This window comes from Sorex araneus, chromosome 6, assembly GCF_027595985.1.
Source record: "Sorex araneus isolate mSorAra2 chromosome 6, mSorAra2.pri, whole genome shotgun sequence".
In the NCBI taxonomy this organism is placed as follows: Eukaryota; Metazoa; Chordata; class Mammalia; order Eulipotyphla; family Soricidae; genus Sorex; species Sorex araneus.
Genome location: NC_073307.1, coordinates 55,661,706 through 55,676,999, shown reverse-complemented (window position 1 = coordinate 55,676,999; position 15,294 = coordinate 55,661,706). Strand labels below are relative to the sequence as shown.

The 15,294-nt window shown below is 39.4% G+C and overlaps 1 long non-coding RNA gene and 7 other non-coding genes across 9 annotated transcripts in view; all 8 read right to left on the bottom strand.

Moving 5' to 3' along the window:
• The window catches only part of LOC129406078 (uncharacterized), a 46,300-nt gene that overhangs the window by 26,733 nt on the left and 4,273 nt on the right, over positions 1-15,294 (bottom strand). For both annotated transcript variants that reach the window (XR_008630789.1, XR_008630790.1), the window contains exons 3-9: positions 13,795-13,931; positions 11,780-11,914; positions 10,172-10,276; positions 7,887-8,005; positions 6,918-7,044; positions 1,550-1,715; positions 221-346 (exon numbers count right to left, since the gene is read on the bottom strand). This is a non-coding gene — a long non-coding RNA (uncharacterized LOC129406078). The remainder of the gene's footprint in view (positions 1-220; positions 347-1,549; positions 1,716-6,917; positions 7,045-7,886; positions 8,006-10,171; positions 10,277-11,779; positions 11,915-13,794; positions 13,932-15,294) is intronic.
• Positions 1,027-1,119, bottom strand: LOC129406245 (small nucleolar RNA SNORD116). Its single transcript, XR_008630898.1, has one exon. It is a non-coding gene; the product is annotated as a small nucleolar RNA SNORD116 (small nucleolar RNA).
• Positions 4,409-4,500, bottom strand: LOC129406288 (small nucleolar RNA SNORD116). Its single transcript, XR_008630908.1, has one exon. It is a non-coding gene; the product is annotated as a small nucleolar RNA SNORD116 (small nucleolar RNA).
• LOC129406250 (small nucleolar RNA SNORD116) lies at positions 7,545-7,641 on the bottom strand. Its single transcript, XR_008630904.1, has one exon. It is a non-coding gene; the product is annotated as a small nucleolar RNA SNORD116 (small nucleolar RNA).
• Positions 9,860-9,956, bottom strand: LOC129406247 (small nucleolar RNA SNORD116). Its single transcript, XR_008630900.1, has one exon. It is a non-coding gene; the product is annotated as a small nucleolar RNA SNORD116 (small nucleolar RNA).
• LOC129406282 (small nucleolar RNA SNORD116) lies at positions 11,433-11,527 on the bottom strand. Its single transcript, XR_008630905.1, has one exon. It is a non-coding gene; the product is annotated as a small nucleolar RNA SNORD116 (small nucleolar RNA).
• On the bottom strand, positions 13,450-13,546 carry LOC129406249 (small nucleolar RNA SNORD116). The gene has a single exon (XR_008630903.1). It is a non-coding gene; the product is annotated as a small nucleolar RNA SNORD116 (small nucleolar RNA).
• On the bottom strand, positions 15,076-15,170 carry LOC129406246 (small nucleolar RNA SNORD116). The gene has a single exon (XR_008630899.1). It is a non-coding gene; the product is annotated as a small nucleolar RNA SNORD116 (small nucleolar RNA).

Sequence of the window (15,294 nt, the reverse complement as noted above, 5' to 3'; positions counted from 1 at the left end):
CGAATCCCAGCATCCCATATGGTCCCCTGAGCACTGCCAGGAGTAATTCCTGAGTGTAGAACCAGGAGAAACCCCTGTGCATCGCCGGGTGTGACCCAAAAAGCAAAAAAAAAAAAAGTCAGAGAATTCATGGGTTAGGGGAACTGGTGCTCAAATAACTTCAAAATAGGCCAAATAAAGGCATAGGTAGATGTGAGATAAAATGCAACGTAAAGCTTACCTTCCAAAACTGTACATGGGCACCAACAGTACCCTATTGCATAGTCAACTCCTAGCAGCCTCTGTTCCAAGGAGAAAAGGAAAATGTTCTTGGCACATGACTAGCAAAGCCAGCAAACACATGGACCTGAGTTGTAAATACAAAATGAGGAACAAATGTATAGGTGCCCAGGGACCAGGAAGAAGAGATCACAAGTACAGGAATTCAGCATATTCTCTTGCTGAGATTAGCAAAATTCACATGGGTAGAGGTATGTCATCAGTTTAAGGACTACTAGTCCACAATATAAAAACTCAACTTAGGTACTGAATCTGTCTCTATCATTGTTATCCCGTTGCTCATAGATTTGATCAAGTGGGAACCAATAATGTCTCTTATTGTGTGACTTATTGTTACTGTTCTTGACGTGTCAAATATGCCACTGGTAGCTTGCCAGGCTCTGACGTGCAGGGGCGATACTCTCGGTAACTTGCCAGGCTCTCCGAGAGGGGTGGAGGAATCAACCATGAATCGGCTGCATGAAATGCCCTACTGCTGTGCTATCGCTCCAAAGCAGTAATTGAGTGATAGAATAGCAAACAACATCATCACTAGGAGTCACTTGTACACTTATCATGACTTAAATCTACTAACCCCATGTTGAGAGGCACTTCAACCACATGTGTACAATTAAAACCTTTGCTGTGGGAGTTCCCATTGCTTTAGCAAACAAGGAAGGAAAAGACCCCGTGATAAGAGTAACTTTAAAGAGAAGGCCAAGGAAACAATGTGACAAATGGCTACAATTCCTTGTCAAAGAACTTGTTGGACCTCAGCGTCGAGGAGAACGGCGGTATTGAGTTCTCACTCATTTTGTTCAGCTTTCCAAGGAATGCTTTTGGGAGAATCATCATCGATCCAACAAATTCAGGGAGGCTACCCTTTCACTTATATCAAAACAAAATGGGTATTTGGCAAGTGAATCAATAAACTCAGAGGCTACAATACCTAGGACTGGGCTTGAGTCTATTTATTCTAAAACAGAAACCTAGGGGCTGGAGTGATAGTACAGTGGGTAGGGCGTTTGCCTTGCATGCGGCCGACCTGGGTTCGATTCCCAGCATCCCATATGGCCCCCTGAGCATGGTCAGGGGTAATTCCTGAGTTCAGAGTCAGGAGTGACCCCTGAGCATTGCTGGGTGCGACCCAAAAAGCAAAAAAAAATAAAAATAAAAAAAATAAAACAGAAACCTAAATGATCTCAGTACAGTACACGTGTACTCACTGCAACTCTGATATTATGAGAACATCCACAAGGGAGAGCAGAGCCAATAAGTCAGGAATGCTTACCTCCAGTATTCTTTTGAATGCCAAGGTGTACCCTGACCCATATTCTTCTCATGTTTTTCAAGCAAATTCAATTATCAGTGAAAGTAGATATTTAACTCCAGAAAGAAAGCAACTTAATCATGACTATGGAAGTTGAAAAAGAGAATCAAATCAAGAACACAGGAACCTGAAAAAGAGAATCAAATCTACAAACAGGTTCAAGAATTACATCTGCATGGTATGCTATTTTCTCTTACCTATCACTAATAAGCAACTTTAAAGCTTATTAGTGTTAAATAACCATAGTGCAAATCACAGTACTTGTATTACACTGATATGAGGGTAGAGGCAGACGGATACCAACAAAACTCTTACAGCTAAATGCAAAAACAAGAGAATTCATTCCAGCCAGACTCATTCCTACAACCTCAAACAGATGCCATCATTATATCACTGGCATTAAGAGAGAAAATATCTACAATCATCATGCCACAGGTTAAAAGCAAAATATTTAGCATAGTGACTGACAGGCAAAAATATTCAAATAATCACACAGAACTTCTGATTCCAAAGGCAGAATTCCGGAATTTGAACTCATATTCGTTGTGTCAGACATGGAGGATAGCCATTTAAGAAGATTGATTTGCACATGGCCACCAAGAATTTTCTTGCCCCTGAGATATAAAATGCAGAATCTGAGAAAGAACTGAAAACAATACTGACAGTACTATGAAGACAACATTTCAGACAGCACACACTCTAAAATACAAACATGTATAAGTTTCCCATATTGGGATCTTATGAGATAGCAACCCTATGTTTGACAGTTAGATTCTTGACAATGCTTGGAATGATTCTAAACATCTTAGAGCACTATGAGTTCTCTGTAAAACATGCTATCACTAAAATACTTCGTTGAGGCAAAGTTTCCACACAGCAAACTAGACAACAGAAATCATCTTAGCTACATCAACAATAAATCATGTACCACAATGAATTCAGAATGTTTAGTCATAGGAGGTTAATATATCACATAGAAATAGACTGATCAAGAAACATAAACATATAGTCAGACACAGGCAAGTCTTACCACAATAATTCCACTGTGTTCTAGGGACAAACAGTGTAGATACAAAGAATAGGATCATAAATGCCCAGATTCAATGGCCAAAATTTTGTCTAAACCTTTAAAGGAAAAAACTCAGTTCATGATATGACTGGTAAATAAAAATTTTTAACAATTTTTTTTTTGCTTTTTGGGTCACACCTGGCGATGCCCAGGGTCACTCCTGGCTTTGCACTCAGGAATTACCCCTGGCCGTGCTCAGGGGACCATATGGGATACTGGGATTTGAACCCGGATCGGCTGCATGCAAGGCAAACGCCCTACCCGCTGTGCTATCTCTCCAGCCCCCAATTTTTAACAAATTTTTAACAAATTTTTTAAATAAAAGTCTATAGTCCTCAGGAAGATGATGGACCCTACCTGAGCCACCAGGGTGAAAAGGAGGTGGATCACATCTCTTCCGTCCTGGGGAGGCCTGGGGTCGAAAACTCAATTCAGAGTCTGTGAACAGACATCCTATGCTATTTGTAACCAGAAATAGAAAACATAGTGTCTAGTGTTGCCTTTTCAGCAGATCTAAGTGTTGGAAAAAATCTCAAATAACAATGGTGGGCCCAGTGTTGAAATCTTGAAAGTAGTCAAAGTAGAGAGAGAGTAACGTAGACATCATCTTCCACACAGGTAGGGGGAGGGTGTGGGTTGATCGTGGTGTGAAATATGCACTGGTGAAGGGACAGGTGGTCCATTATTGTATGACTGAGTCTTTTTTTAATTAATTTATTCTTTTATTGAATTACCATGTTTTTGTTACAAAGCTTTCAGGTTTAAGTCTCAGTCATACAATGCTCAAACACCCATCTTTTCACCAGTGCACATATTCCACCACCAAGAATCACAGTATACCTCCCCCCAACCTCCCCAGCTCCCACCACGCCTGTGTAACTGATAAATTTCACTTTACTTTCACTTTACTTTGATTACATTCGATATTTCAACAAAAAACAAACTATTATTGTTTGGAGTTTCTCCCCTCTAAAGTCGGACCTGCTGAAAAGAAAACATTTGATAATTTGTTTTCAATTGCTGAGAATGAAGAGATATGAGGTCGAGTGGCCACACTAGTGGCCGCACGTTTTTGGGTTTCTGTATTTTAGTATTTTAGTAACTAAGTATATGACTGAATCTTAAACCCAAAACCTTTGTAACTGCTCTCATGGTGATTCAATAAAAAAAGTGTACAGCCTTAATGAGATTCCAATTTTACATGACATCTCTGGCAGGCACCACCATGGCATTTGCATAGGACACCAAAGAGGTGGGTGTAAATGAGGCTGCATCAGCCACAAGTCAAACTCCAAATTTATACATAGTTCCAACTGACTTAGAACCTACAGTACTCAATGGAGGCAACATAGTGCACAATAAATATCTCAAAAGTACAGGCTCTTGTGACAGATAACAGTTGTTCTTCTGGTGAGATGATAGACACTCCCCAGGATAGAAGTTACAAGTGTCGTGTTCACACCAATCCATCAGCCCAAGGGCTCCATGCAAAACATGACTCATGCAAATTCAAGTCAGTCATGATATATGGCAGTGCTGCTTTAAACACTGCTACAACAAAATCTTCACTGGTAGAAATAACCACTGCATTATCATATTGAAAATCCACTGACTCCATGTGCAGGAACTTTAAAGTGGAAAAATCTCAAGGTCATATTTCAGGATATTTCCCAGGGAAGCTCATGGATACTATATATTGGTACTATATATTGGTAAAATATATTGGTATTCCTGGGTATTTTATACTGGCTAGAGTTCAATGCTGAAGAGAAAAATGGTATTGAGATCTGAATTATTCTGTTTAGCTTTCCAAGAATGCTTTTGAGGGAGGAATCATAATAATAATCATAATCAAACAATTTTATCTTATCTGAACAGAATGGGTGAATGAGTTGATGACTTATCGTCCTGCAAGGCATATAAGGATTCATAGAAACCCTCAAGAACTAAGAAACCCTATCATGCAAGGAGCACAGAAGTGAAGCACCAAGTAAGTACAAGATGTACTTGCATTCCAGCCACTTCTTCAAGACAAATCTTCCCAACAGATCATAGGTTAAATAATCTCTTTTTATTTAAACCAACTAATTTTCCAAAACAATGACACCTGAGACACGAACAGAAAACACAGAATCTCTGAGGTCTCCTCCCAGACTCAGGGATTGGTCCAGCAGTTATCTTTAGAACAATTACAGACATACTGATAATTTTAACTCTACCATTAGTAATAAAAAATATGCTTGAACTCTATAGCACAGTAAGGTAAACATAATACTAACCACGTTGGTGCTGCTGGAGTTACATTAGTTTAGGGTTGAAATCATGCTTCAAAAACTTTTGCATCAAACCCATAGCACAAGAAAAGCATCCCTAACCTCTATCCCAATTACAAGATATTGCCATTCCCACAAAACTAAGACAGCTCATTAACAGTTTCTTCCAACTCAACATAAATTTTTTAAAGAATGAGTCCTGTAATTAGCTAATATAAAAGAAAATGAATAATCTTAAGTGTTTTGTTTTGCTTTTTGGGTCACACAAGGTGTGAGGGGTCACTCCTGTCTCTGCACTCAGGAATTACTCCTGGCAGTACTCAGGGTACCTATGGGATTTTGGGAATCGAACCACAGTTGACTGCATGCAAGGCAAATGTCCTACCTGCTGTTCTATCACCCTAACGTCTGAAAGAGTCCTTAATGCCACCGAAGTCTAATGAAAACATTACCATACCTATGAAACTAAAACCCCACAAGCTAAAAAGAGTCTTTTGGCACATTAGATAAAAAAAATCAATGATGAGGGAATCTGGCGAGACACCTTCGCTCCAACCTGAAACAAATGAGCCATAGAGGTTTTAAGCTAATTAAGCTCATGGAGCTACATAGGCATTATGATAGCAAGTGCTGATCGACAGTCATAGTACCACAGATCAAAATGCAGTACTACTTAAAACAGTGAAAAATGTTCAAAGGCTGGAGATCTAGGATAAAAGTAGATACAAATCAAGAAAAAAATACTGTGAGAACTCATACTGGTTATACGTATAAATAATATAGTACAGCTTATTTAGCGGTACTGATTTTCGCATGGAATCCCAAACTGAGGGCAAACTACCACTGAGAAAAAACTTAAAGCATGATGTCCACTGAGCTGAGAACACATTGGCTATGAGAGTAAATACCACCCAGATTTTGGGTGGAGCTTCTCAAAGAAACTCTAATAAATGAGTGTTTCCATAAGGAAATCTGAGCAGGAAACTATGGTTGGAAGGCCAATTTCTACATTATGCCTCCCTATGGCATGATGATTCTAAATGCCTGAGGGAAATATAAGTCCCATGTACAGTGTCCTATGAAGAAATATTTAGTGAAAACATGATCCTCAGATCAAATACTACTGGAAAGAAATCATCTATGTAGCTACAATACCCAGCAAATTTTGGTCACTAAGCAATGCAACAAAATGGAACTCAGAATGTACAATCTCAGGTTCTCAGCACAATCACGAACATGCAACAGGAGGAAAAAACAAGCCCAAAGACTCATAAAAATTACACACATTCAAGGGTACAGAAGGAAGTCCATAAGGAATCACAGAATAAGATACTTTTTGTTTTGCAAAAAGACCCAAATCTGGGCTTATTGCATCATACAAAATGACAAAAAAATGCAAAATGAAAATCCTGCGACTCTCAACAAAGATATACAGAAACATTTTATTCTGCAATACACAGCACAGAGATCTTTGAAAATATACATAAAAGGGGGGAGACTCAAATATAGCACTGTAGCACTGTCTTCTGGTTGTTCATCAATTTGCTCGAGCAAGCAACAGTAACGTCTCCATTTTGAGACTTGTTGTTACTGTTTATAACATTAAATATGTCAAAGGTAACACTGTACTGTTGCACTGTATTCCTGTTGTTCATTGATTTGCTCCAGGGGGCACCAGTAACAAAAAATCTCACAATGGAGATGTTACTTTTCAAAGGAACTCTTTAGAGAAAAGGAATAATCATCAACCAAGGAAACTAAAAAAGGCAACAATATTCACCAGTATATGTATAGAGGTGGTACTGTGGTAGGTGATCTAATTACCTCACAGCCTTCAGAGTATGAGGGTCTAGAGAAATACCTATAAACTGGGCTACAGTCTGTTTATTCTAAAATAGGAACCCAGAATTTCTAGGACCATATGTACTCACCACCACTCAGGCAATTCAAATAATAATAATTCATCAGGAAAGTAAGGAATACTTACCAAGTATGTAATAGTGCCAATGACTCCTGAGCTATGCTTGAGCCATTCCGCACAGTATCATCTGCAGATCCAAGTTAAGGTGAAGTTCCCTTTCCACTACAGAGACAAACCCTGCAGGAAATGACACCTGAGAAATAAGCACAAATTATAAACATTACAAAAACTACCTTCATGAGGAAGTACAGTGTCCTTGGCATGCCATCAAATTTTATTTTAGTTATCATTAATGATGCTATACAAAGATGTGTAGCAACATAAGGGGGTAGGCATACTGTTTATTACACAATGGGCTGCAAGAAATCTTGCTTGATCGCAAAAACATATTATGGTATAAAATTTTCCAAAGCCAAATGACAACTTCACATCATGCCATCAGGTAAAGTGACCCAACTGAAGTATCACAACATGCAAAATTAAGTCAGCCAAGAGATGTGAACAGTCCTGCCTCAGTCATAGTCATGAAAGTAATGGTTTCACTAAAATAGACCCTTTACTTTGTAATGCATTAAGTACAAAGACTTACAATAAGAGACACTCCAAAGAAGAAAAGCCTAAGGGGTCATTTCAGGATATTGCCCAGGAAAAAAATGTGATTCATGGCTACCATCCCTTGTCAAAAATCTTGCTGGACCTCAGAGTCGAGGAGAACGGCAATATTGAGTAGTCACTCATTTTGTTCAGCTTTCCAAAGATTGATTTTGAAAGAGGGAATCATCATCGATCCAGCAAAATCAGGGAGGTTACCATGTCACTTCTAAAGAGTGGGTGACTCAGTGGGTGAGTAAAAGACCTCATGTAATGCAAGGCATTTGAAGGTCTAGAGAGTCTCCCAAGAACTGGAGTACATAGAGGCCATGTACTCTAAGAGACAATTCCAAGAATTATTGGATACAAGTGCATTTAACAGCACTTAGGCAGTTATTAGTAACCTAGCAGAAATGACAGAGCACAGAAAAAAGGAATTCTTACCACCAGGAGTCTTTCTGAGTGCCGAGGTCCACCCTGACTATCACTCCAGCCAATAAACCTAGATATCTCTGATGACAGGTGGAGGATTGCTTTCTACTCCAAACAGCGAGCCCTTGCCCCTGAGAAGTGGACAGAAATCAAGGGCAGTATAAGAAATATATCCAGGCTCAAGATATGAATGTAATCACATCAATCCCTGGGTAAAGATTAATTTTATTTTATCACAACACAAATCTATGTTGAATCTTATAATAATAAAAATCTAGATCTTGTATTGGAGAAACATGATGGTGTGTATGGCTTAGTGCTAAAAAATATCACATCAATCCAAAGGCAGATATATGGACACAAACTTTAGTGATTTGTAGTCAAACTCTTCTCTAGAACCCTAGTAAAATACCCTCACTGAGCCTTAGAGGATAAGAAAACTAGTGATGATATTCTTATAATATAGCTTCTGCCAGTCAGAAAATTTCAGTTATGACAAACAAAGGTTTACTCGGTTTATTACACCGAGTAAATGCTCGGTTACTAAGAACTGCCTAAGTTCATTCCAACAGCAAGAGGAACTCTGTGAGGACTCTTAATGGTCCAGGGAGAACATATAACCATTCCAGAGGGTTATTCCCATGTAGGAATGCCACCTTTTATAAAAAACTCAGAATTAGGTACCCAGAGTTCAGAGGACAATATCTCAGAGTATACTCACCTTCAGTTACCAAAACATGACAGTCTGCAAAATGCCAATCTGACCAATAAACACCTTAGTGATTGGGAGACCTCATGCTGGGTCCTGCTGCTCTCTACATGGAATGAATAGGACTGTCTGAGGGCAGTATTATTTCTCTGTGTGATACTTCCACTCAAAGACTTAGTGATCCATGGTCCCTACAACTCACAACACTCATCAGAAATCTTATCATTAGCTATCTTATATAGGCAGAATGGATCACTATCAAATAACCACAAAGGAATTCAAAATACACATTCATAGCTGTCACAAATACCACATGAGTGATATCACAAAAATATCACTCATACAAAGAACAAAACATACAGACTCACAGATACATACAACCATAAATTACGAATATCCATTGTCTGTATTGAGGAATTCCAAGTGGAAAGAATAGGATTATCATTGCATAGTCACAAAGAGAAAATTTAATCTGAATGCTTCAACTGGCATGACACATATGAGCTCAGGATATGTCTGGCAACTCTGACCACATTATATGAGAACACTGATATAGTCTATAGTCAACAGTCAAGTGAAATTTATACCTGGTAGTTGGAACAGACACCACCAGAGCCATCATATGAGGAAACACACAGGCAGGTGAAACTAAGGCAATGATTGCAAAGTCACTAAGCACATAAGAACAAATGGAGTACCAAAACAAAAGGCCACAGGACACAGATTATTTTACTGATGGAATATAGTACATTATCACAAATACTCAAGGACAAGCTCCTTTTTTTGCTTTTTGGGTCATACTTTGGCGATGCACAGGTGTTAATCTTAACTTTTTATTCAGGAATTACTCCTGGTGGTGCTCAGGGGACCATATGGGATGCTGGGGATCGAATCCGGGTCGGCCACATGCAAGCCAAATGCCCTATCCACTGTGATATTGCTCAAGCCCCAAGGACAAGCTCTTTTTATCCAACGTATTATATGTTTTCTTGCTCAGATGCTAAACAAAGTTGCAATGAAACTCCAATAGACAAGAGGCATCCCGACAAAATGAAATCAAACTTAGTGCAGCATGCGAATAGCCACTATATTCACTCATGAGAGCTGACCAGTTGGTCCAATAAACAATACCTTCACTGGGAGATATTGTCACCTTATAATTGGTCCACTGAGGACATCAAGAAGTATTTCATAGTCCAAGTTTTGAAAGCCATCACAGGATACCACCCAGGGAAACATCCATCATACCTGCCATCCCATGGCAAAGAAAATTGCTGGACCTCAGCATCGAGGAGAACGGTGGTATTGAGTTCTCACTCATTTTGTTCAGCTTTCCAAGGAATGCTTTTGAGAGAAAGAATCATCATCGATCCAGCAATGTTAGGGTACAAACTGAGTGGGTGGCTGGAGTGTGAGCCAATGACCTCTCCATGTACAAAGATTAAAACAGTCCAGAGAAATGCCCCTGAACTTGGATAAAGTAGGTTCTCAATAAGACAGAACCCAATAGCTCTTGGGACACAAACACAATCAGGCAATTTTGTGAGATCCTAAGAGTAAGGATAGCACAAATGAAAGATATTCTTACCATCAGGAGGCTTCCAAGCATTAGAGGTGTGCCTTGAACCACATCTTCCAGGAATTTCGGCCCATATCATTGCAAGTCCAGATAAGAAGACCACCAGTCAAAGCCCTGGAACAAAAACCATAAACACTCTGGATCCTGCATGCAGGACCATGTAACACACATGCACCCAACAGTCCCCTGAATATCATGGGATGTTTTATCAGCTATCAGTGATCTAACTTATGCTGAACTTTAAATTAAAAAAGGGAGGTAGGCATAATATTAATCATGATGTTGACCATGACTTGAAAAGAAACAGTAAGAAATAGGTTCTTCTATAGCATGCAAACAACATAAAGGGGAGTCTTATAGGAACTGTAACTCAATGAAAGAGCGCAATCAAAGTCATCACCCTAATACACAAGTTTAAGAGTTATATGGAAACATAAGGAACACCATATGTAACACGCAAATAGCATTCAACTAACACGCAAATAGCATTCACCTAAGTTACAGAGGGTCCATAATGTATTGTAATATATTGTAGTATTCTCAGCACTGTAACACCCATTGAGGATGATGCTTGCCGTAGGCCTGTGGTAGATGGCTTTGACTATATTGAGGAAGGTCCCTTCTATAACCATTTCCTTTTCAGCAGGTCTGACTTTAGGGGAGAGACTCTCCAAACAATAATAGTTTTGTTGAAATATTGTATGCAATCAAAGTGAAAGTAAAGTGAAATTTATTAGTTACACAGGCGGGGGGGCAAAGGGTGGAGGGGCTAGTGGTGTGGGGGGGGCGGGGTGGAGCTATACTGGGATTCTTGGTGGTGGAATATGTGCACTGGTGAAGGGATGGGTATTCGAGCATTGTGTAACTGAGAGTTAAACCTGAAAACTTTGTAACTTTCCACATAGTGACTCAATAAAAAATTTTTAAAAATTATACAACTCCTCTTGCTTCACTGTTAAAAAGACATATAGGGTAGAATTCTCCTAAGCCAAGGGACAGCATGCCATTTCATGCCTCACACCATGCCATCAGGTAATGTGAACCAATCCAAGTATCACATCATGCAAACTCAAGTTAGCAAGAAGAGTCCTTCCTCAGTTTTATTCTGGAAAACAACAGTTTAACCAAGAGACCTTTACCCTTATAATACATTGAATCCAATGACCTGTGATGAGAGGTAATCCAAAGAGAGCCCAAGGGGGACAGTGCAGGATACTGCTCAGGAAAACAAAGTGACTAATGGCTCCCATCCTTAGTCAAAACACTTGCTGGAACATCACTGAGGAGAACGGCAGTATCGAGTTGTCACTCATTTTGTTAAGCTTTTCAAGAAATATTTTTGAGAAATAGAACCATCACAGATCCAAGAAAATCAGGGAGATAACCATGTCACCTGTATCTATAAAGAGTGACTGGCTCAGTGGGTGAGTTAATGACCTCATGGAACTCAAGGCATTTGAAGGTCCAGAGAACCTACCAAGAACTGAGGTACATAAAGGCCACGCATTCTCAGAGAGAATTCCAAGAATTCATGGATACAAGTGCACTTAGCAGCACTCAGGGAGTTCTTAGTAACCCAAGAAGAAATAACAGAGCACAGAAACAAGGAATTCTTACCATCAGAAGTCTTTCTGAGTGCCAAAGGTGTACCCTAACCCACACTCCAGCCAATACACCAAGACATCTCCAGAGATCCAAAGACAGGTGAAGAAAGTTTCCACTCCATACAGCAAGTCTTGTAGGCAACTGCCCCTGAAAAGTGAATATAAAACACAGAAAGTATTAAAATTCCATCCAGGCTCAGGAAATATCTACAACCTAAGTCCTCTAAGCAAACTGTGAATTTTATTTCATCTAATATGAGGCAAAAATATGATAAAGCTTAGAAAGGGGAGGCAAGCATAACATAAATCATTGTATTGGAGCAAAATATCAATATGCATGGCTAATGCTTCCAAATATCTTGCAGCAAGCTGGTGTACATAACTGAATGCATAAACATGAAAGAATCCTGCTTAGAGTCCTGTACTCCGACCTCATACAAACTTCATAACTGGCCATAAGAGATTATGAAACAGCATGTGGTGGTTTGTACACACAGGGACACAGATCAAAATGCAACAGTATTTGAAATAGTATATGAAGGCAGAATATAGAGGTTGATACAAGAGTGCTGGAGCTGATATTCCAAATAGAAGAGGACTCAGTTACAATTGATTATAATTATCAGCCTTGGAGAATAGGAATCCCATTGAAGATGATTGTATTGAAATCCAATGACATACTAATAACTTAGGTAAACTGCCACTCAGGAAATCTTAAAACATTATATCCAGAAAGCTTTGATGAAAAGATGTTAGGGCTCACATATATACCTCCAGACATCAAAAAAGTATGGTCTCCCACAAGGTGACCTGTATATGAAACACTCATATTGTTGTCAGGTTGTGGGTCACTTCTCCCAACTGGGGAGATGAATATAAACTTCAACAAGTAGTATAAGTCCTCTGTACATGAACCCACCAAAGATTTTGTGCAGGTATTGTCCCCAGAAATCATTTCATCCAACAGAAATAATCTTGAGTGGGATCATTAGTAAATGACCCCATTGGAATAGATAATCGAAAATCACCAGTGGTCGCAGCAATCACACATACAAACACAACAATCATAAAGAAGCCCAAATATTCAGACACAAATATATGGATAACCCTGTAAAAATAAAACATGGCATATGTTTCATGAAAGTAAAGTGAGTAAACAAAAATATCAAAGCCAAAACACCAGCATGTAAACACCAAGGCCAAGAGTTGATCTTAACTTTCAAAAATCAACTCATAAAATATATTTCAACTCTCACCACATTTACACAAGGAGTTTGGATTCTTCTATAACTTTTGGTCCTCATGGCTTAGGAAATTTACACGACAGGGGAAGACCCTATCTGTGGCCACAATGCAAGAAATCACACAGGCATCTGAAACTGAGCAAGAGATAGCCATATCCTTTACTCCATGAGTCTAAGCTTATTCCCCAGGTTCAACTGCCTCAGAACATTCAGTACCTCACTAAGGAAAAATTGGACAGTAATAAGATTTCTCAAGCATAGCATCTTTATATTCTGATATCTCTACTAGATACAATCAAACGGCAGAACTCCCTGAGCCAAGCCCAGTGGCCACATGAAAGGAATTCCTAAGGAAAAGAATCACAAGAAAATATAGCATCACACTGCCAAGGGAAACAATGTGACTCATGGCTACCATCCCGTGTCAAAAAAATTTGCTGGACCTCAGAGTCGAGGAGAACGGCAATATTGAGTAGTCACTCATTTTGTTCAGCTTTCCAAAGAATGATTTTGAGAGAGGGAATCATCATCGATCCAGCAAAATCAGGGAGATTACAATGTCACCTGTACCTACAAAGAGTGGGTGGATCAGCAGGTGACTTAATGACATCATGGACTGCAAGGCATTTGAAGGCCCAGAGAACGTTACAAGAACTAGGATAGAGGCCATGCACTCTAAGAGAGAAACCCAAGAGTTCTTGGATACAAGTGCACTTACCACCACTCAGGCAATTCTGAGATGCCCATCCAGAAAGAACAGAGCTCAGAAGAAAGGAATCCTTACCACCAGTAGTCTTTCTGAGTGCCAGATGTGCACCTGGACCAACAATCCAGCCAATACACCCAAACATCTCTAGACATCTGATGACAGGTGAAGGATCTCTTTCCACTCCAGACAGCAAGCTTTGCAGACTGTTTCCCCTTGAGAAGTGGATATAAAACCAGGGAAGAACTAGAAATGCACCGAGGTTCAGGAAATGCATACACATTCATTAATTCCCCAAGTAAGCTGTAAATTTTATTTCATCTATCATAACACAAAGCTATGTTGGACATTTACAAGGGGAGTTATATGAATAATGAAATATAAAATATAGGTTTTGTATTGAAGAAAAATGAAGTGCATATGGCTGATGCATCTGAAAATCTCAAATAAAGCCTGGAAAACATCAATAGACATGTATATAAAAAATTTCTGGCCAGACTCCTTTCCTTGTTGTCCAATTGTATGCCCTCCCTGAGACATATAGAATAACAGAGCAAATGATGATATTCATGTAATATAAGTTGTGCAAGTCAGAAATTCTCTTATGCAGCACAATAGGGTCTAAGTTGTTTCCAAAAGCAAAAGGAATTATATGAGGACTCATACTAGTTTCAATTGTAAGCCTTGGAGAACATGTGAAAATTCCAGAAGATCTTGTCCATGATGGAATGCCACCATTTAAACTCAAAACATGATAAGACATAATATTCACAGAGCTAAGAGTATAACATCTCAGAGGGCACACACATCTCAGATAATAACACAGAACAGTTTCACTGTGCAAATCTAACGAGAAAGGGACTATATGCTGGGCAGGCCTTGTTCAGGGTCCTGTTACCCTCTACCAGAATGAATAAGAACTTTTGAGGGCAAGTTTACTACCCATAATCTGCCTCAGTATCTACACTGGGTTGCTGAAATAACATAATACATGGTCAACATATCTGAAGCATAAGGTTAGTCCTGTTGTCTCTGGCTTCAATATTAGAAATCCTTCTCAGGATAGAATTCTTTGTAAAAAGTAGTAAGATGCCATGCCATCACATCAGGGGCCTGTACCAAGGACCAAAATATGCAAACTCAAGTCAGCTATGATATGTGACAGCACAGCCTCAACCACGGGTTTGCAATCAACACCATTACTGTGGGAGATATTCATCACTATATCATACAGTAAATCCACTATACCCTAAATGAGAAGCACTCCAAAGGGGAAGAAAACCCAGGAGATACTGGAGAATAATTCCTGAGAAATTATGTAACTCATGGCTATCATCATCCCTTGTCAAAGAGCTTGCTGGACCTCAGCGTCGAGGAGAACGGTGGTATTGAGTTCTCACTCATTTTGTTCAGCTTTCCAAGGAATGCTTTTGAGAGGAAATCATCATCGATCCAGCAAACTTGGGGAGGCTACCATCTTCACCTGTATTATGCACAGTAGGGGGCTTACCAGGTGAGTTAATGAACTCATGGCCTACAAGGCATTTGAGGATTTAAAGAAACTCCCATGATCTGGGG